The 21,131-nt window shown below is 37.8% G+C and overlaps 2 pseudogenes across 1 annotated transcript; both read right to left on the bottom strand.

Annotated features, from left to right (window-relative positions):
* Positions 1-219: 219 nt before the first annotated feature.
* Positions 220-5,206, bottom strand: LOC148737768 (uncharacterized; annotated as a pseudogene).
* Positions 5,207-12,323: 7,117 nt separating this feature from the next.
* On the bottom strand, positions 12,324-17,719 carry LOC148737769 (uncharacterized; annotated as a pseudogene). The gene is made up of 5 exons (XR_015996453.1): positions 16,666-17,719; positions 16,435-16,584; positions 15,706-15,825; positions 13,062-13,370; positions 12,324-12,679 (listed from the first exon to the last, which is right to left on the bottom strand). The product of XR_015996453.1 is annotated as an uncharacterized LOC148737769 (transcript).
* Positions 17,720-21,131: the final 3,412 nt, after the last annotated feature.

Consider the following 21,131-nt stretch of genomic DNA (forward strand, 5'->3'; position numbering starts at 1 on the left):
GAGACGTGTGAATCAAAGATATTGTGAGTAAATATACCACCACATCTCTCCTTGATATGCACGTAGAATAGTGGCGAGAGAGGTCTTTAAGGTTTAGGCCGGAAATCATTGTAACAACAGTTCCATTTTACATAAGGTTTTTACAAGGTTTCATCAACACTCCTTCTTTTTGTTTGAGAATTCTCTAATCTCAATAGCATCTTTTAAATAATCTTGCAACTAAGATGTTGTCTCGTAAAATACTTCCAGATCGGTCGGGGTAAATAATGTACTCCCTGAAAAGAATACGCACTTGGTGAACGCCGTGTAACCAGTAGGGACGGTGTAAGTAGACCCACATGTGGTGAATGAATTTTGAGGGTTTCCAGGGTTATTTGGTAGGTAGATGTCATGTCGTCCTTGATAGCCCCCAAACGTTGTTCCAAAACTACTACAGCGGTAGATTGCATATCCTTGATATCGGTACTGAGCCAACTTAACAGGTTTATAACCATGCACGTTGTAGAGCGAGAAAATAAAGGCTTTAGCCGCGGATGTGTACCCACAAGAACCCTCATCCAGAGAGATTGATCAGAAGAATGTCTACGGGGTATAATCGCTTCGAGACGAAATCGCTATGAATGTTGTATAGCTCTTTGGATTTTACACTAAGAATCTATGCTGTATTTCTTTTCTAAAAGGGGTAGGTTTCTGACGAGACTGTAGTGCTGCGTCGATGGGGGATATTATTCTATGTTTTCACTCACGTGACCATTTTCTTAGCAACCGTTGCTATCCGCCATATTGGTAGACAACCTACACGTAGCTGTGAGCATAATACAAACGCATCCGAGCAAACTCTATCGTTTATATCTGATTTATATTACTTTGGTTCTCTGTTTAATGGTCAATTGCCACTCCAGGAGTATTAGAGATAAAGGAATTTCTTTAAAAAACGAAGGAGAGACGGCAGAAGAGCTTTCAATCGAGAGAAGACGGAGATGGCTTGCCGCCATTAACCTTGATTGGTTGACAAAAGAAATTCTATGTAATGGTGGAGTTTGTAGCCGTCACTTTGTAACAGGAAAAGCAGCAGCTGCGTGGGACAAGTTTAACATCGACTGGGTGCCTGCATTGAATTTAGGACACAACAAACGACCCATAAACAAACAAGAGAGCGAACTGCAAGCAGCACGACGCGAACTATCTAAGGCGCGAGGTAAAAGACGACATGAAATGGCGCTCCTTGAATCAGCACTTAACTAGTAGCTCTGGGTAGCTGAGCTTTAGATAGTCAATGTTATATAGATCTGGTATAGCTGCAGTGTTTCTAATTTTCAGTATAGATTGATTGGCATATGGGGGTTTCAATGACAGTATCACAGGTTTTTTCGCGGTCTTGTTTATTTTATCGAAAAATGCGTTCACTTCCCTTTCGGTAGGAGTAACGTTCGTAAAACTGTGACTTTGACTCACTTGAAACATTGTTTACCGAAGCACCATCGATTCTATCATCCAATTATTGTTTTCGTTTACTTGCTGACTTAAAGTTTATGTCCTCAATAGCAGCGTATGTGACCTCATCAACATCATTCGGGATCAACCAAGTACATTTGACCTGAGTGCACGACAACTTGCCATGAATGCGATTCCATGCCTCAATATAAAATGAAACACTCCCTACATGCGAGCAAATGCAACATTCGGAAAGTTCAGCTTTACAACCTAAAAAATGAGCTAAAGCAAATGTTCCTTCCATGTTTGCAATAATCCATATCAACAAAGGCGACTCATTCATTCGTTGTGAATGTCGTGCCTTTCCGAGCACGACAAACATCTTGGCGATATCGTATCCCTGTACGCATGTAATAATTCCTGAAACCATTTGGTTATAGCTCTCTGAACTTTTGAAAGCCTTGAACTACTTTAATGTATAAAAGCTAGTCTCCAATACGAGATAAGACACAAGATCGGAAGCTTCGATCGGAGGGAGACATGGTGAGTCTAGCCTCTCATCTTGTAAATACGCCGGGTCTACTCCAACAGTCGAGATTGTAAATATCTTGCTTTTATCTGACCATCTAAACTCTGCATACTCGCATAAGACTATTTTTTATTTTGCTTTAGATATTTCGTTGTTTTGCTCAATTTTAGGGTCGCTATCGCTCTTAAAATCGCTTGAGATCTCATTACTTGTGAATAAATACAAACGCACGTGTGTAACTTGCCATATGCAAATGACCTTTCTGTCCACCAATATGGCGAACAGTATTTTTAACCAGGCTTATGACGTCACGTGAAAACACAGAATAGGATAATTTGATTTTGTCAGCATAGTTGATATTGTAAATTTGCCACTTTGACTTGAAGAGTTTGAAAACCCTACGTTTCGAGCGTTAGCTCTTTGTTAGGTTAAAGTGTCTACAAAAGAGTGCTGCGACCTTTGAAAATGTTTCAAAACGTAATGAGCTCTTATGCACTTGCTTTCATCGCATTTTTAAAACCTCTTCGCCATAAAAAAATGCTGATAAAAGATCCAGCGAGTTTAGTTACCAACCAACATTCCTGATCTCGTAAATATCTGACACGACTTGACTATGCCGGCAGTCCTACCTGAGATATTTCTTATAAATTCTAATATTATTGCCAAAACCCCAGTTAAAATAAAAACAAAACAAAACAGAAATTCATACTTTGCCAGGACACGTCGGTGTATCTACCAAATGTGTAATCACCGACTTGAATAATGGAAACAGTGCGTCCCTTCCTATCACATTTTAAATGAAAGGCTGATGAAGCCCAGCCATCTGTCTTGGCGTGATAACATCTGATGAATTTACTCGAGGAAGAGTCTGTCAGGACTGGGTCCAGGTAAGACGAAAGAGTGCCAATGTAGTATCTTGCGAGTTTCCTAAAATGCTCGACGATGCGAGGCCACCTGTTGGTATAAAACCACGTTATGATCCGACTGCACTAAATCTACTTAGCAACCCACCCTTATGCAAAGTATGAACTGGGGGTGGACAAAAGTCTCTTTTCGCTGTCTTTTTTCGCATTAACATTCAAATAAGCTGTACATATTCGATTAGCAGAATCTTTTAGAGCCGGTTATTTACGCAAGGTCCAAGCCAAACCACTGCTTTACGCAGTCAGTGGGCCTTAGGCCTTCTCTACAAGAGGATTGATTTGATGTGATAGATGGCCTTCCACTGTTAACTTTCGGCCCTCCTGACGCTATTCATAGGAATAGATGTTCTAGTAGAAGGTGCAGCTAGCTAAATTGCAGACTGTTAGGCGCGGCTTTGTTAAACAAAGGCTAAACTATGTTTGAACTGGTCCATAGAAGTCTTATTTTGATCTTAGATGGGAGGAATATAAAATTTTAAACATTCTGTATTAAAGCATCAATTTCCTCCTTCTGCTATCTTTGTTATATTAACTAGCAAGATTTTACTGTTAACTTGTGTAGGACTAACTAAGAAAATAAGCGAAAGCTTAAAAAAAAATGGTGAGAAGATCCAGAGATAATTTTTTCTGTTGTAAAATATATGATCTAGACCAGACAAATTAGCAAAGCGATGGATCATTTCCCTTAAAGTTTCTGCTGGAAAGTCTACTGCTATTTAAAGGACACTTACGGTCACTTGTGCAAATATAGGAACCCACTGTATTCCTGCAGTAGATGTTGGCCTCACAATAGTATAAGTCGTACTTACACTAGTCAACATCTAAAAAGAAGTAAGTTTTCAAAGCAAAAACAAACAAACAAACCAACAAACAATAAAACAAACAAACAGAAATGAGGAAGGCTTGTCCTATCATCATTTTGAAAGCTGGTATCTACAAGCGTGCCGAGACGACGAGGACTTGTGCAAGTAAGTAAACAAAATTGCAACTGCTATCCGATTCCCTAAAAATGGAGTTACCGGCATCACAGGAGTTAGGGAAACAGAGTAGTGCTTTCTGAAGAGATATTTTGTTTTTTTCAAAAGGAGAAGTCGAAGAAAATAAACTTTAGTTACGCCATTGTAGGTTATCTAAAGACGATAAGTTACCTTCTGTTTTCATGTCACAATAAGCAACTTTAGCTGTTTCCGTCCATGGATTATAATACCAGTATTTCCCACTAACTGCTTGCTCTCCCTCACTCAACTTGATTTCTTTGCAGTTTTTAGCAGGTAGTTCAGGAATAGAACCAAGAGCAGCTGTGTACAGATTATTATTGAGTTAAAGACACTTCTTTGACATTCATGGGTGTTACTGGGTATTTTTTCTTTAGTTGGATGTCCAGGGTCTTTGGCTGGAAAATATTTCTCTATCTTTCTATCCATATAAAAGGATCCAAACGGGATGATGGCTCTTACTGCTGATGGTTAAAATTTTTAACATTTTACGTCTAATAGTAATGGTTATACTGAAAGTTAGAATTTTACAATTTTTACACTTCATGGCTTTTTTTTTTTGTCGTTTTACGGCTAATCGTTTACCAAATGGAGACCCTCATATGATAAACTTCAATTTGCATCATGTGAAGTTCAAGGATTGTGATTGTATGTCCAAACGTGTTATTGTCGTAGGCTATTACTTTTGTGTAACTCTCGTTACTTTTTTACGAGAGGAATCCTATAGCCTACATAAGTCACACTGTTTTTTTTTTTCTGAATAAATGTGGGTAAGTCATTGACTGTCATTACAATTTAGCCAGTTGCAGTTGACTTAGGACAACACAAAACAATGGTGGACGAACAGAAATAACATAGGACAAGAAAAATATTCTGTCACTAGATTTTTGGTTTAAAGGATCAAACTTTTCTTCAAGGCTGCCCTCACAGAGAAGCGAGGGGAATCTGAGTCCGCAAATACAGTGAACAGCAATGCTGTTTGTGTAACTCCTAAAAGTATAAAGTTACCTCTGTTTTCTGATTTTTTATAATAATATCGTTCAGAATTCGGCGCAAAGTCTTCATGTCTGGCTTCCTTCGTACGGTCATTAACTCGCACGTGTCTTTTGAGATGACGTAATTAAAGCTTTGACATCTGACGTCACCCTTACAGGCCTGGGAACACTCAAACGGGAATGCGGTTTGTAGAGTTTTGAAGATATTTCCACGTAGCATATAGCCAAAAACAGAGTCATCACTATTACACGCTGAGATGCTACTCTAGAAAATTGATTGCCCAGCCAAAAAATCAGGAAGAAAGTTTGCAACTCTGCGAATACCTGCATCTTCGTATGTGTCACCTGGAAACTAAAACATCAAACAAAATGAAAAGAGAGAAAGTTGATTTGTAGAAAAAGTTAGGTCGAAAAAAGGTTGGATGAAGAAAAAAATTTGACAATAGAACGTTTGATTACAAACTAATAATATTAATAGTACATAGTAACAATGCATTTATAAAGCGTGTTCTTCATCAGAATATTGTTCTAGTCCGATTTATAACACTTTTCTGGGGTTCATGGCCAGACTGTATTGAGCATTTTACCGGTGCTCCAGAATAGGGGTTTTTGAAAACAAGGCCAGACTACGACAACGAGAGCTATGTTCTCTACTTATTGTGGCAAGTGCGTGTGTTCTTCCACGTCGTCAGCTAACCAGTTGTACAAAGTAAATGTAGGAGACCGGGCCTAGAACTTATGGCCCTTTTCCGGAAAGACTAGAACGTCTAAGCATTTGCAGATTTCATGAAACAAACACCTTGAGCAGTTTGTTTACTAATTATCATGCGAGAAAATAAAAAATCTTATTTCAATGGGCCACAATTCGGCCGGTTTCTTGGAGCATTTCACTTTCATGCTCGGCAGTAAGACAAAAAAAAAAAAAAAGAATTCAAGGAAAAGTGTCGAATTCGACCTACCAAACTATTTCACCTGTGAACTTTTGCAGATTGTGAACTGTAATGGTTTGACGTTTTTGACGGCTGTTATCTTCTCAAGCAATCAGATAATTTGAACCATTCAAACCAGGAGTCTGCTCGGCAATTAGTATTGGTCTCTGATTTTCAAGACTTTGGTCTCAATACCCTGGCAATTAACATGTCTAGGGTGCAGTGTGGCGCGACATAATGAAGTTCTTAAAACAAATAAGCAATGTATTTTGAAAAAAATTTTTTTTTTGTTTTTGCTTTGAGTAAAGGTGAAGTTTGCGTCCGTCCTTGAGATCTATTTTAACCGCGCGGAGATACGTTTGTAGTTTGGTGAAGAAATCTTAGTTGAAACTCAATCAGATGTATGCTTTTTGCAATATATTATCGCCATGAATTTTATTTCAAATAATTCATAACCATGTAAAAAGATAAAACATGATAACTCCGCGTTGGGGTATGTTGTCCGAGAACATACTATGATGTTGACGATGATTTGGTTTTATCAAAGTTGATATTGTAAATTGGCCACAGTATCTATGGTTGAAGTCTTAAGCGCTAGCCTCTCAACAGAGCCGTCATTAACTCTTCGTGTTGCTCTGACTCTAGGGCCCAAATCGTCAACTTCAGACACTCTACACGATTTAATTTACTTAATAAACTCAGTCGATACAACGCCTAAATTATCTTGTAATACCCCCCTACCGAGGCAGCGGTTTTTTTTTTTAGAACCCTAACATCCTTTGTAATCATTGTGTCTATTCTACTTTCTCGGAGAAGAATCTTATGACAAAAATAACATTATCGGAACAAAAACTTTGTTTACCGTTGGATTTATTTCCTAGTGAGTTTATCAGATCTCCTGTAAGAAGTCTAACTAGATTTACAAACACGGCAAGCATCAAGGTTCTAAAAATAACATTTCACGATCGAAGTACAACTTCAATTATAACTGAGGTATCTTTCAGCAATAGACCGCACTTTTAATCGATTGACCAGCGTTATGGGCCAAACGGGATTTGTTGAGAACATGAGAGAACACGAGCCGTAGGCGTATGATTTACTGCACAAACTTCTTCACTCAAAACAAACATAAGGCAATTTTCACTTTGCTATGCCTTAATGATTCAAAATCGATGATATTCTGAAAAAAATCGTGCTCACGATTTCCATAAATTCTTAACTCGAAGCCTGAATGCAAAGTTTCTACAGGAGACTTTCTCGGAGTTATTTGAAGTTGAAGTTTCCTAAAAACAATTAACAACACGAAACTAATGTCGTTTGCCACAGCTGTGAGTTTTATTGTAGTCAGGAATCCTTCAATTTGCATAAATTTTAGTGACAAGACAACTTCAGAGAGAAAGTGTACTCCTGATCAGAAACTTTAAAAATTGGTTTGCTAATTTTTTTAATTATAGATCTGCTTTGTATGCTAACCTCTTGTGAATCGCACAACCACAGTTCTACAAGAACTCTTTGGCTATACAAGATTACTTAGTTTTGGTTTCAAAATAAAGTATTCAAAAGCTTGAAGGCAACCTTTTATTGCATTGTATAAAATTTTGTCACAATCTCGACAAAGAAGAAACAGCTCTTTTGCCAACAGAATTACTTCATTTTGGTGTGAAATAAAGTAGTAACTATTCCAAAACTGAGGTCAACCTTAAAATGTAATGCGTAAAGTTTTGATATGAATTGGACAAAAGGAAAAGAGGTATAGTATGAAAAGAATTCCTTAGTTTTGGTTTCAAAGCAAAGCAAGGTTAATGAGAAAAAAACGGCCACAAGTCGGACAAAGTAGAGAAGTACTTTAATGTTAACAGTTATCTTCAACTTCCACCGGAGGAAAAAAAGAAGGCATAGAACACTAAAGTTAAATGAGGTTTTCAGGAATACACATAATGAATATTTTAGTTGTATGGAATATTTTGTGTTCTTCGAGAATTTTCTATGGCGTTATGCTCACGTCTCCTAGGAACCAATGCACTGGAAATCTCTTTTTGCGCAATGAATAACCAAAACATAACATCAGAGTCTCTGCAGTGTCAAGGTCACTTTGCATTTCTACCAATTTTGGACTCTAATTGATTCTTCTATCTTGTTCTTCAAACGATTTTATCTGATATAAACCAAGAAACCGTGACACTAGCGACTCCTAACGATGGACTTTCAACTCAAGCGATTACATAAAGGTCTACCAAATTCGAAGAGGCGCCTTAGAGGTTTAGTATGTCATAAAATTAAAAACATAGCGGAACAGTTAAGTTTTCGATTTCAAAGTAAGACCTTTTTTTTTTAACTTGCGTGTAGCACTTGACGAGATGAAAGTGCCTGTAAGAAAACACAGACAGGTAATGAGTGTGGTCCTGAGAAGCTTCCCAATCACCCGGTTAATTATATCTAACACATCTAGGAGTCATTATTCCATCAACTTACCTCAAGACATACGATACTGCTCTCAAAGATACTGAAGTCTTTCTCTTGCACAGTTCTAGCTTGGGTAAATAAGTAATGTTTATTCTGTATTGCCCTTAAAAATTACATCCACATAATCAATTATTAAAAAAATTCACAATAGTTTTCAATACTGTGCTCCAGGCAGGCTCTCTACCCGCGTCGCTAATGCTAAAGCGTACTAAATCAAATTGCCTGCGTTATCTTTTGATGGAAATGTCACAGATAGGACATGATGTCTAGTTCGTACGTTTACAGTTCATTTACGCTAACGGAACACTGAAATGACCGCCTACGAAACTGCGCGACTGCGTGCGATTTTGACCTTCTTGTGCAAATACTAACGATAGCGATGAAAAAGTGCCAACGTCGAGCCGTCTCATGAAAATGTTTTTTAAAACTGCCAATTTATTGTTTAGTGTTATGAGCTCATCTTAGACGAACTAATCGGTTTGAATCATCGGTATGATACATGTACAATGTAGATAGTTAGAGTGGCTGAAGGAGGCCGAAAACAGATCTCATAGGTTTTTTGTATATGCCATTCTTTAAGGCGTTACTGTATGTGAGAAATATTGCAGCTTAGAGGCCAAAGATGCTGTCGGAGATTTTTATTACCGACGACAGAGGCTCTCTGTCTTTGCGTGCCTTTATTTAGAGAAATTCGCAATAAGAAACGCGATATATTACAGGTAACGACTATTCCGAAAACCTTTAAGTATTTTGGCTGACTAATTTTGCAGATACTTATCTGCTTTTTTTTCAAATCATCGATACATAAAAAAAACTGAGCCGAAAGCACTTGGAAGAACTAAAACCAAATCTGCGGGGTACTAAACCTGAGGGGACCCCGGGTTTTACAAGAGTTTTGTTTATAAGTTGAGATCTAGTACCCCCGCAAGTCTTGGTTTGCCAACAGGACGAGGTTACCAAGCCGATTTCAAGGGTCGTTGTGTCGTGTTTAAAAAGGACTCGGATGTCTACAAACGTTTTAACGTTTCACTGAGGACACGAAGAGCCGCCTGGCGTCGATCGCAGGGCTGAGATTGTGTGGCTAGAGAATCGAAATGAAAGGTCAACCTTTGCCCTTGAATTCTGCGGTTGATTTGTGGCCGTGGGTACATTTTAGCTCGGGATTTTTTACTTCGTTCGGGAGGCTGTCTGGACAGAAGTGTTCGGCCTTGTCTTCTCTTTAAGAAGAGAAAACCAGGATTAAAAAAAAAACCGCTTAAATCAAGTGAAGTCGGTAAAATAACGACACCAGGAGCAAGCAACACACGTATGGAATAAGGTAAGCCATTTTTATTTAATATTTTCACTTTTAACTATCTCTATGGCTATCTTGTAGAAAATCCCATACAAATCCTTATAAATCGATATGCAAATTGTGTTCCTTGTGTGGTTCTCAAAGAGAGCTTGGGCCGCCTGTGATATGATATCCAACTAAAATCTTTGGCGTCGCTGTGGCCATCAATTAGGGCGATTAAAGCAACCATCAGGCCATGGTATTAAGAAAGGTCACGTTGTAGGTACATTGCCGTCCCTTGAGTTTCTAAATTTCAGACAGAATTGTTCAAAGTTGAATTAATTTTTTAGGGAACACATCAAAAGTGAGGAAGAAATAAAAATTAATAGATAGTCGATATGAGCTCCAAACGATTGCTATAGGTGGTGGGTGGGGAATTTTCGTCAGGCAGTGACGAATAAATAATTGCAAGATGAACACTTCCTACCGAGAATGGCAACGCCAGGGATGACGTCGATTAAAACTGGCGTCACACATCAACTTCGACATAATGTATCTAAACAGCGTTAAGCCCCAGAAAGGAACTCACCATAGGGTTTCTGTTTTCAGACCAAGAAGATTGTGGAGGTTTCACGTTCTTATTTTGCAGAGGACGGCTAAGAAATGTAGACAGCTTTAAAACGCACGTGGTTTGGTATTGTTTTGTCATAGAATCTTTTGTTTTGCTGTCCCTATCACAGTTTTCCTAAGGTCCCCGTTGTGTGTTTTTGTTTTGTTTTTGTTTTGTTTTGTTTTGTTTTTTCTTTTTGCGTATTCGACCTGTTTCATGTTTGCGTACTCAACCTGTTTTCTCAGAAATGCCTTTATTATCGTCGCCTTGTGGTTTGGTGCAATCTCCCATTTGAAAGGTGCTTGCAGGTGTTTTCTATTTCTGCATTTTAAAGAATACCATAAGTAGGATATAGTTTGAGTACTCAATCATCTGATCTGGATTTCAGAGTGAGAAATACAGGACACTTTCATTTAAAACCATCACAAACGTATTTCAGTGTCATTAGTCATTCAGTCATTTGGCAGGGGGTACAAAACGTGAAATATTCCCACTTTATATTCTTCAAAACGAATTTACATGATCTGTACTTTTCAAACTCCCCGTTCTGATTTGAAAAGAACCCCCTTACCTTTGCATCATTCGTATAAATGTGGGCAGAACCTGCCGCATGATTAAAATATCATTTACGTTTTCTTCATCATGTCCGCATCATTATGGTTCGGACGAATTATTAGAAGTTTCTATACACTTATTGACTGAGTGCCGGAGAGGGCCAGACGGGAAAATATTTGGTTCGAGATCATTACCCACGGACCTAGCACAACTAACATTTCATAACCTCTGTAAGCGTTTGCAGACTATACCCTTTTAAAACAAGGGAGAACAATAGGAGGTGTAACTTTTAATCCTAGATCAGTGTTTCGTGCCTCTCAAAGAACTTTTTCCTCTGGGTTTTATGTATCCCAGTATTCTCTTTCTTATTCTATTAAAAAGATCTTGATTGTCTCCAACGCTTAAAATGACATAACGAGCTCCTTCAAGTTGGAGCGCCAGTTATTCTTGCAATTTATGTTTACGATAGCGAGCAATATTTTGATAGATTTGAATTGAAGAAAACACCATTATGTAGCTATGTTTCTCTTCAAATTACAATACTCGTCATGTTCCTTAGAACACTATTCAGTTAAGATCCTCCTTCCTCCTTTCAATGTTGATTATAACAAAACTCACAGGGCGCCGGCTTGCAGATAATTGAACTTTGAGTGGGGAGTTAGTTGGATGTTTCACAAAAAAAGAGGTTTGTAAGAGTTGTTAGCTCTGTGTCCAAATCATTTCAAAAGTGATTGTCAATACTATAAACAACGTTACGTGTTCCTTCCTTTGTCCACGCTATACTACCAGCCGCCTTCGAGACATTTGAGAATTTAAGAAACGATGACTGCGACGCCGTGGAAAATGTCGGTAAATAAAAAAAATTAACTTATATTTTACTTACGAATCTCGCGATACTCACAAGTTATTTAATTTGTTTCTCGCGATACTCTCAAGATATTTTTTTCTCACTGTCAAATCTATCTCGAAACTGAATATGAAACACAGCGTTAGATTAGATATAGAAATTTAAAGAATTAGCCGTCTTGTTCACGTTCTCCAAACAACGCAAAGTTTGGTCATTCCATCTTGTTTTTCAAGTTGCAGAGGGCGCAAAGAATTTCATAATAGTTTGTCACACACGTGCACAGATATTGTTGTACTCGTTAAACCTTTTGTTTAGTGACTTTCTCGTTGCCGTTTCCGTCGTGGTTTTCTTAACCTCCCCAGTAACATATTAATATCAACTACTAAAGCGAGTCAAAATGCATTTATTTTCAAGAGCACATGATAGGTATAAGATAAATATAGGATAAGTTTGGTAGAATACCGTATATTGTAAGGAAAGATGGAAAAAGAAATAGAACACAACATAATACAAATAGAACCATCATTGGTCTAAACCTCTAGATTTTTTTTCCAACCGGTTCTAATTCCTATAAACCGAAAATTATATCGAATGCGAAGACTTCATATTTTCGGCTATTTTTTTCGATCCCTTTTTTTTATAACGTCATGGGAAAACATTTTCACGCAAGATAAATAACGAATCCCTAGTTTTGGTGCAGAAATTTAAGTCCAACTATACAATCTGTTATTTGAGATGACAAGCACATTCAAACGTTTACATAATAATACACGCTTGTAATCCAACCGTAAATGTAACTATAAAATACACTATACTTACATCTCACGCACACATTCACTTCCGGTCCATATTCGCAGGAAACAATCGAAAATGTTTAAATATTCCCACAGTGAAGCCTACCTATGGCATTCACCAACACTTGTACCCTTCCTTTCCACAAGACTAAGGAGATTTCAAGCAGATATATTGAACTGCGGCTGAGTTTCTTATCTACTGCACGAACACTTCGACCCTCATGCAAGGGAAAATCGAAGAGGTGACCGGGTAAAATCGAACGTATCTTGCTTGGACTGGGTTATTCAGTGTATGTTTTACAATGATATTCAAGTCTGAATTCGCGTCGAAGGTCAGCCAAGAAAAAACAAAACAAGACACTTAATTGTTAGGAAAAATGAAGTCTCAGTAAAGCTACTTCAAAGGGATTCTCGAGCAATATTATTTGTTTTCTAGATCTGTATTAAGCTTCTTTCCCTTAGTCTTTTCCCATTGTCGATAGAGAAGAGGACAAGATTTGTAACCACTGCAAAATGTGAAAAAAAACCACATCATTTTGGAAATAATAGAGATTACTCTTAATCCCATAGGTTATAATTTTTAATTAAGTTTTTATTATTGCTAACTGGTAAATCCTTCCGTAGCCGTGAAGCTCAAAGAAAAAGCTTATGGCGAGAATATATATGAAGTAGGGGTAAATATACAGTATGCTGAAAAAGATCGCCTCCATTCATACCTTTTCGACGTTTAGCTCTTTATATACAGTCCAACTAGCACCATCAGTAGAGAAGGAGAGCTGGTAGCTTTTTATTACGATCCGTTTGCTTTCCCTTGTGTGGCGACCCCGCAGACTGTACGCCCTACCCCCATATCAACTTGTAAATAGTAATCAGTGATTCTAGAAGTCTTCTGACACCAACCATTTTCTCCATTGAGACGTCCTATATGTGGATAATAGCTGAGATAATAGGAACTCGCAGTGATTTGGGCGTCAGGTACAACGTTTGCATCTTCTACTCCTAACGCTTCGCAAGATGGTACAGCTGGAAGAAATGCAAATTCATAACGTTCACCTTTTTAAGATAAGCTTTTAAAACAGTCACTGGACTGATAATCACATCTTTGACAGATTCTAGGTACGCTATGACTTTTGTATGCGGTTCCCTTGTAATTACTACTTTAGGCGCTACAACAGTTTTTCTTGAATTATAGATACCTCTTACTGACCGAATTCGAGGTCCATACTATCAGTAACGGACCTTGATTTTTTTCGCTCGGATTTACGGCCTAAGTACGAAGAGGTTCGTAGCCCTCCCCAAAAACAAACAAACAAACAAGCAGTAAAGGCTGATAGTTTCGAAATAAACTGTTTGGGGCTGCGTCGGTGGGAGTAACGAAATAAGTTGGATATATCAAAAAAGTTGAAATGGTAAATTGGCCACCGTAACGATTACAAAAGCTGACGTTTCGAGCGTTAGCCCTTCGTCGGAGCACCCTAGTGAACCGTAGATTGCAAGATACAGCGACCATCACGTATAAATTAAATTTAAGCTAGCACCAAGCTATATACAAGATTTATTTTCAGCAAATCACACAGTGTATAACTTAAGAGTTAAAGGATTTACTATCCCAAGATTTAACTCTGTTAATTATGGCAGGCATTCCCTAAGGTATTTAGGACCTGTGCAATGGGCTAAGCTACCTTCCTGTATTAGGATGTTGAATTCACTAGTGGCTTTTAAGAGGGCAGTTAGAGGAATGGACTTAGAAATGTTAATTAACGATGGTGGCTGTGTGGGCTGCTTGGTTTGCAGAGCATGATTCTTAGTTATATCTTAGTTAGGCTCAGACTATTCCTCTCCCCCCCCCCCCCCCCCCACGTCTTAAGGTCGGCGAGCCTAATTCTGCTGACCACAAATTATTTAATCGTATTTTAATACTTAGTTATTTATTATTTGATTTAAATTATCTTGTGTCCTTACTCAGTGGTTTTATTACTGCTATTTTATAATTGAAACATGAATAAAGTTCATCATCATCATCATAAAGGCTGATAGTTTCTAAAGAAACTGTTTGGGGCTGCGTCGGTGGGGGCAACGAAATAATTTGGATATATCAACAAAGTTGAAATGGTAAATTGGCCACCGTTGCGATTATAAAAGCTGACGTTTCGAGCGTTAGCCCTTGGTCGCAGCGAGTAGAGGAATTGTGGGTTGTGTGCGTTTTTAAAGGCAGAAAAAGGAGCTACTTGATTGGTGGGAACATGGAAACGAGAAAAACACGAATGAATTAACGGAATGAAAAGCGTTCGTAGATACCTGTGGGATTTAGACTGCCGGTTTAAAAGATGAGCCTTTGTTCAAGAGTTTTCCGGCTTTCCGTGCTACCTAAGTGTAAGGAAAGACCGCAGATTGCCATGTGTGGCTTAGGATGGTTACTGGGTAAATTAAAATGCCTAGCGACTGGTATCCTGGCGACATCTTTTGATAAAAAAGTCTAATGATGCAAGGAGGGTGAATCGGAAAGTGAGAGGTTTTCTGGAATGGTAACTACAGTTTTGAGGTTTTCTAGTGATGAGTAGTTAGCGATCTGGGGACCGATTAGTTGCTCAAGTTTTTGGGCCTTAATTTGGTTCAAATGATTTAAAAGTTTCGAATTGGTCTCACGTGCACCTCCGCCAATGTAATCTATTGCATAACTTGCACTTATTGCAAAAAGATTTACATCGGCAAAACAGGCAGAAGACTAGGTGACCGATTCCGAGAACACCTTCGCGACGTGGAGAGGAATGACAAGGACACATGGAAACCAGTCGCTAGACATTTTAATTTACCTAGTAACCATTCTAAGCAACACATGGCAATCTGCGGCATTTCCTTACACTTAGGTAGCAAGGAAAGCCGGACAATTGTTGAACAAAGGCTCATCTCTCAAACCGCCAGTCTAAATCGCACAGGTATCACCGAACGCTTTTCATTCCACTAATTTATTCGTGTTTTTCTCGTTGCCATGATCCCACCAGTCAAGTAGCTCCTTTTTCTGCCTTTAAAAGCACACACAACCCACAATTCCTCTATTTGCTCCGACGAAGGGCTAACGCTCGAAACGTCAGCTTTTATTATTATTAATTTTTGTTTTAAATTTGCTCAAATCTAATTTAATTTTTTTTTCGCGAAGGACATCGGCGAATGTCTGCTGTATCCTTAATTGCCTTGAGCATTTTACATTCTTACGTGCTATTTTGTGTGACGTTTATTATGTCGCTCTACAGAGTAGGATGAGCTTGTACACCCTTTCGGCTTAAGTTGTGCAGGTCTGTCGTCCACATTTAAACTCATTCAAAACTTCCAAGGAGTAGCAAACTGTAAATCCTCTTACCAGTGCAAGTTTTCCCATCTGCAATTCCAGGTTTACACACACAGATATACGAATCAGGGGTATTCTGGCAAATAGCGTTCGTATCACAGACAGGTAACGAGGCCTGGCATTCATCAGCATCTAATAACGAAAAATCAGATATAGTGTGAAAATAAGAAATTAATTGGCAATGGACCCTCAGAATGTTTACGTCAGAATACTCACTCTTACCCAAAACCTCGCTTTTACGGTTTACACGTATAACTACGAGTTTTAATACGGAAGTATTTCCAAACCACTGAAATCAAAGGTCACCCACATGAAACCAATGAGGCAAGGTTAAACTTCCTGAATATTTTAATGCAAAGTATGCTTGGACCGTTATTTTTCAATAAATGATATCATCGTGCATAAAAGCTATTCTATGATACTTGTCATATCCTACGATGAAATATCAAAAACCTTCTGTAAATACATAAACGAATGAATCAATAGATAAATAAACAGGTCAATAAAAAAAATAAGCAAAAGAGAAAATGATTATTTCGTCAAGAGATAAGTAAATTCAAAGGAAAACGAAAAATTTAAAATTATAAATGATACTTGCCCCACGAATAGTAATCTCATTGAAAGGGACCAAACGCTGTACAGTGTTATAACTTGATATGGATGTACCTTACCAAAATGTTGACGCCTCACCACGTTCTGCTACACTAATGCCAACAAATACTAGCAATTTAGTTTTCTTACCCTCTGTTTCCATATCACAAGCAACAAGAACTGCTTTTCCCTTTATAATGGAATCAAGCCAGTAATTACCACTACTCGCTGTTCCGTCTTCGCTGGCTTTTATCTCTTTACATGTTTCTGCTGGAAGTTCAGGAATGGACCCAAGAGGAACTGAGGACAGGACATACTTTTATCAGTTTCGATTTGCCTCAATGGGCGCCTGTGCAAAGGACGTTTTCCGTTTACACTCACCTCTTTTCTTATTACTCTTTACATAATATCTCTCGGAATTTGGCACAAAACTCTCTGGTCTGGCCTCCTTAGTTCGGTTGTTTAGTTCACATAGCTCCTCAGAAATTACGTAGTTGAAGCTGTGACATCGAAAATCATTGTTACATGCCTGATGACACTCGACTGCAATCGATGATTTCATCGTCCTGAAGGTTTGTCTTTGAAGCATCATACCGAAAATGGCATGTCCATCTCTCTTGCACTGTTGAGCAAAAACTTCATGCATATACCACAGTGCAATTACAATGAAGAAGTGCATCTTCATTGCTCCTAGCTCATTCTTTTCTGTGAGAAAAATTTCGAATAAAATTCAACGATTAAAAAAAAAGAAAGAGAGAAAAACTTGGGAGAAAGAGCAACGATGCTATGAGTTAAGGTAAATATTTTCATGATGATTTAAGATGCCCCTGGTAAAATAATAGGACTTTAGAAGTTCAGACATTCTGCAAGCGTTTTTAGAGTCCAGATGCCTTGACCTCTCTTTACATATCTGTTTACTTATTTTAAAAAGGAGTTGTATAAAGCCCATGAATTATTAACTTTTTTCTGAATCAGCTAGCACAGTCTTCAAACAACTTTAGGTTTATTCACGCTAAAAAGCAATCAATAAAGAAAAAGCATTTGTGGGATCAACAGAATGATATAATGGACATAAACTAACCAATTTCTCAGTCTTATGTCAAAAGTGTTGTGAAGATCTAAGGTATAACCCAGGTAAAATTATTCATTAACGCTTCTAATGGATGATTAGAGCGTTGAGATAATTGAATATTTAAATATTAAATCTCAGTGACTACAGCGACGACTGAGAGCCTATTTTTATGTTAGGAAAACGTTCTTTAATCCTTGAATAAAAGTTTTAGCCTGCAATTGCCGGGAAACAAGAACGAAATCAAAATTAGAGCTTATTTTCACGATCTCACCGAAAACTTTATTTGCTTGAGATGAACGAAAATAACAGACAACTGAGACACCTACGCCTCTGAAGAATGATGTACAATTTCCTTCAAACGCTTTCTCTTGGAAAAAAAAATGTGAAAAGAACGAAGTACCCTTGGCAGTTAGGTAGTCGATAGTTTTTAATTCCGAAATTTGCCATGATATACCTTACTCTGACAAGTAATGAGGATCGCTTATTTAAATTGATAAAAATTCGGTATCTAAAGTCACGACCAGTGAGGCAAACTCGAAAATTTCTAACACTTGAATATATATTATAAGAAAGTTTATTGCGAAGACTCAACATTAGAGCAGAGCTAGAACAAGTATTACCAGTTAGAACTTTTCGCCGTACTCAATGTAATTAAATTTTCAAAATATCTGAACTAGAGCTTTCTATATCTTGTATACACCTTGTTTCGTATCCTGCATCAGCAGTTTACAAACATTTCAAGGAAACTTATTTGAAGATGCACCCTCCCCCCAATTCCCAGTAAACAGGCCAGGCCACAGCAAAGTAATCTCGTGAGTGGGTTCTTTATCGTCCCCTGCCTAACCAGATGAACTAATTAATAGATGCAGGAGACGGGACCTACAGTTTATTCGTCCTTATTCGAGAAGACTAGAATGTCTATCCATTCCTTGATATTATAGAAAGGCAGCGCATTCTCCTCAGTTATTTTAATACCTTGAGTGTTGGTCCGGCCGGGGCTCGAACCATCGACCTCTACCTCCCGCACAACAGTCCAACGCTCTAACCATTTGAGCTAACCGGGAGGCGGTTTATTATTTTAAACAGTTAGGTAGTTCGATTTTTATGAAATATACTCCTGAAGTTAACGAAATAAAGGCAAATGACTCGGTAAAATTCATATTTTAAGATTTACTTTTGTTTGTTCCACAACCAGCTAAGCATAAAATCATACAGACTTATTGCACTATTTATGCTCGCCTATGTATGTTTCAATGCGTTAATTACGTCAATTATTCAACATGGCTCTGAAAATTGAAAATATACGATGAGAAGAATCAACGTTTGAACAGAGAAAGAACAAATATTGCCAGTATTTTTTGCTACTATTTAACAGGTCAAGGTCTCGTTCGTCAACGTAATGACTAGACTAGTCATACCATCAACATAGATTCTCCAAGCATCAACACCTATAGAAATGCAGCAGAATATGAGTCTTTTGTTGTAATGTCTACATACTAAATTTTCAAAATATCTGACCTGGATTTTTTATGTCTTATATATACCTTGTTTCCTATCTTATTTCAAAAAACCAATTTATAAGAACACACTCGTTCGCATTAAATTTTAACAGTATGTTATTATTACCTCGGGATGAATTACAAAGAAACCACGTAGCGCAATTTATTTATTTGGGTTCAGTTTCTTGCGTGTTTTTATAAAAGTGTTCGATTAGTTTTGACTTAACATTTTAGAGTAATCCTTCCTTTATTTCAATTTCTCAACACAAAAGTAAATGTTAGTTGCACAAAATAAGTATATTCTATAAGAGGGAATGGTTCAGATCTTCTACAGATAGTTATAAATGACAATTAGATTTTCATGACCTTAATGATCTCATCCACTGTTGATAATAAACTATGGTAAAATAGAACTTTGAGGGTCCTTTCTCCACAGAATTGATGAGCACAATCTCGATGTCTTTATGGATACACTACGGTTTTTAGGTGGTTTCGGCTGCTTATAACTTTGTTCAGTGAATCAATCCACATACCCACCTGTATTACATTTTACCAGTATGTTGTAGTTACCTTGGGGTAAATTACAAACCCGATTTCTCTTGTGTTATATAAAAAGTGGTTTGAGTTGTTAGACTTAACGTTTTAAATTTCATAGGTGTCAAGGATTTCAACACACAGATAATGGTCACCATGACAAAATAAGAGTATTTTGCGTGAAAAAATTACCAGTCAGCAGATCCTACACACATCTTCGAGTTATAACTATTTAGGTGATGTAATTTCGTTCTCTCTTGATTTATAGGGAGATACAAAAGAAATTGTAAGTGCCCTTTCTCCTTGTAGTTGATGTTAAAAATCCTGGTGAATTTATAGGAAAAGCTTCATCTTTCAGGTCTAGCCAAATAAGTTAGAATCCTTCATAACACACAGCAAATCTATAGTTATAATGTTGCCTAAAATAACGAAATTTACAGTTCAGTAGTTGTTCACCCAAATATAAGATATTTTGTGAATGGGTCGATGCTAAAACCCTCCTCAGTGGCGTCAGACTTCATCTTTAGGGAGAGTTATATGAGCAGTGTTGAGTTTGAATTGATGAATTGAAAAGGTTAATAGTTCGCTGTCGGGGTACCCTTTCTCGAAGCAAGCATTTTTTGGTTATTTCACGCTGTTGTTGTGCCGGAGGAAGCTAGATTAAATACATTTAGAACATAGCTGGCAGAGTCGCGGAATCAAATTCATTATACGTAAGCGTGCTCAAAATCCCGATAGCGCACGCTGATAGCGTCCGCAAATCCGACTTCGCCAGAAATTTTTTTGTTCGCGCGAGCGGCCATTGTTAGCGCGGGGAAAAATAATAATATTTCGCGACAATAATGGATACAAACAGAAACTCGGCCTACTAGTCCGAAAACAAAGACAATGTTTCGACCTTTTCCCTTGGGCTAGAGTTCTAAAATGAGGCAGAAAAAGAGAAAAACAAAACAAAAGGAGACTCGGCATCAGCACCGTCACGATTTACTTCAACTGTTATTGTTTACCGTTTTTCGCGTCGGATTTGATGCACAATTCCACCGGCTATGTTCTAAAACAATTGGTTCTTGCTTTCAGCTGTGCACTATCGAGTTATAGAGCACGTGGGAAGTTTGGAGAGCACTCAAGAAGCTAGAATTGCCCTCGGCTATCTCCTCGGGCAACTCTTACGCTTCTTTTGTGCTCTCCAAACTTCCCGCGTGCTCCATAACTCGATAGTGCACGCTAAAGCATGAACCAATTGTTAAACAGAGCACTGAAAAGCAGTGTACCGAAGTGGCAAAAAATTAAACTATACAAAATCTACATTATTGTTCCAAATTTTTCAATTAAGCTCGTCCAACAGCCCATCTGTAACAATTCCATTGTTTATAATAATAATAAAAATTCTAGATTGCTGAAAACTTTCACAAAAATCAAAAGTCCAGCTCCATTTGATTTAATAACACTGCAGATAAAGCTCAAGCGAGACTCGACACTTTCCTGACATCAGACTCAAACGTAAGGTCTAAACGGTGTTTTATTGAAGGCTCTGGTTTACATTAAAGATGATCTGACTCCCTCGTTGACAACTTAATAACTTGGTACAATCTTCTAAACTCGGTGCCATGTCCCTCCAAAAGCCACTTTCACGTTCAAATTATTCTTATGTAACAGCCTTGTTTGATGATCGCATTTGAACCATATTATCAAACAGATTGAATACCACGTGCTACAATGAACTAGAATCCTCAAAATGAGTT

The sequence above is a fragment of the Stylophora pistillata genome, chromosome 2 (genome assembly GCF_964205215.1).
Source record: "Stylophora pistillata chromosome 2, jaStyPist1.2, whole genome shotgun sequence".
NCBI classification, from domain to species: Eukaryota; Metazoa; Cnidaria; class Anthozoa; order Scleractinia; family Pocilloporidae; genus Stylophora; species Stylophora pistillata.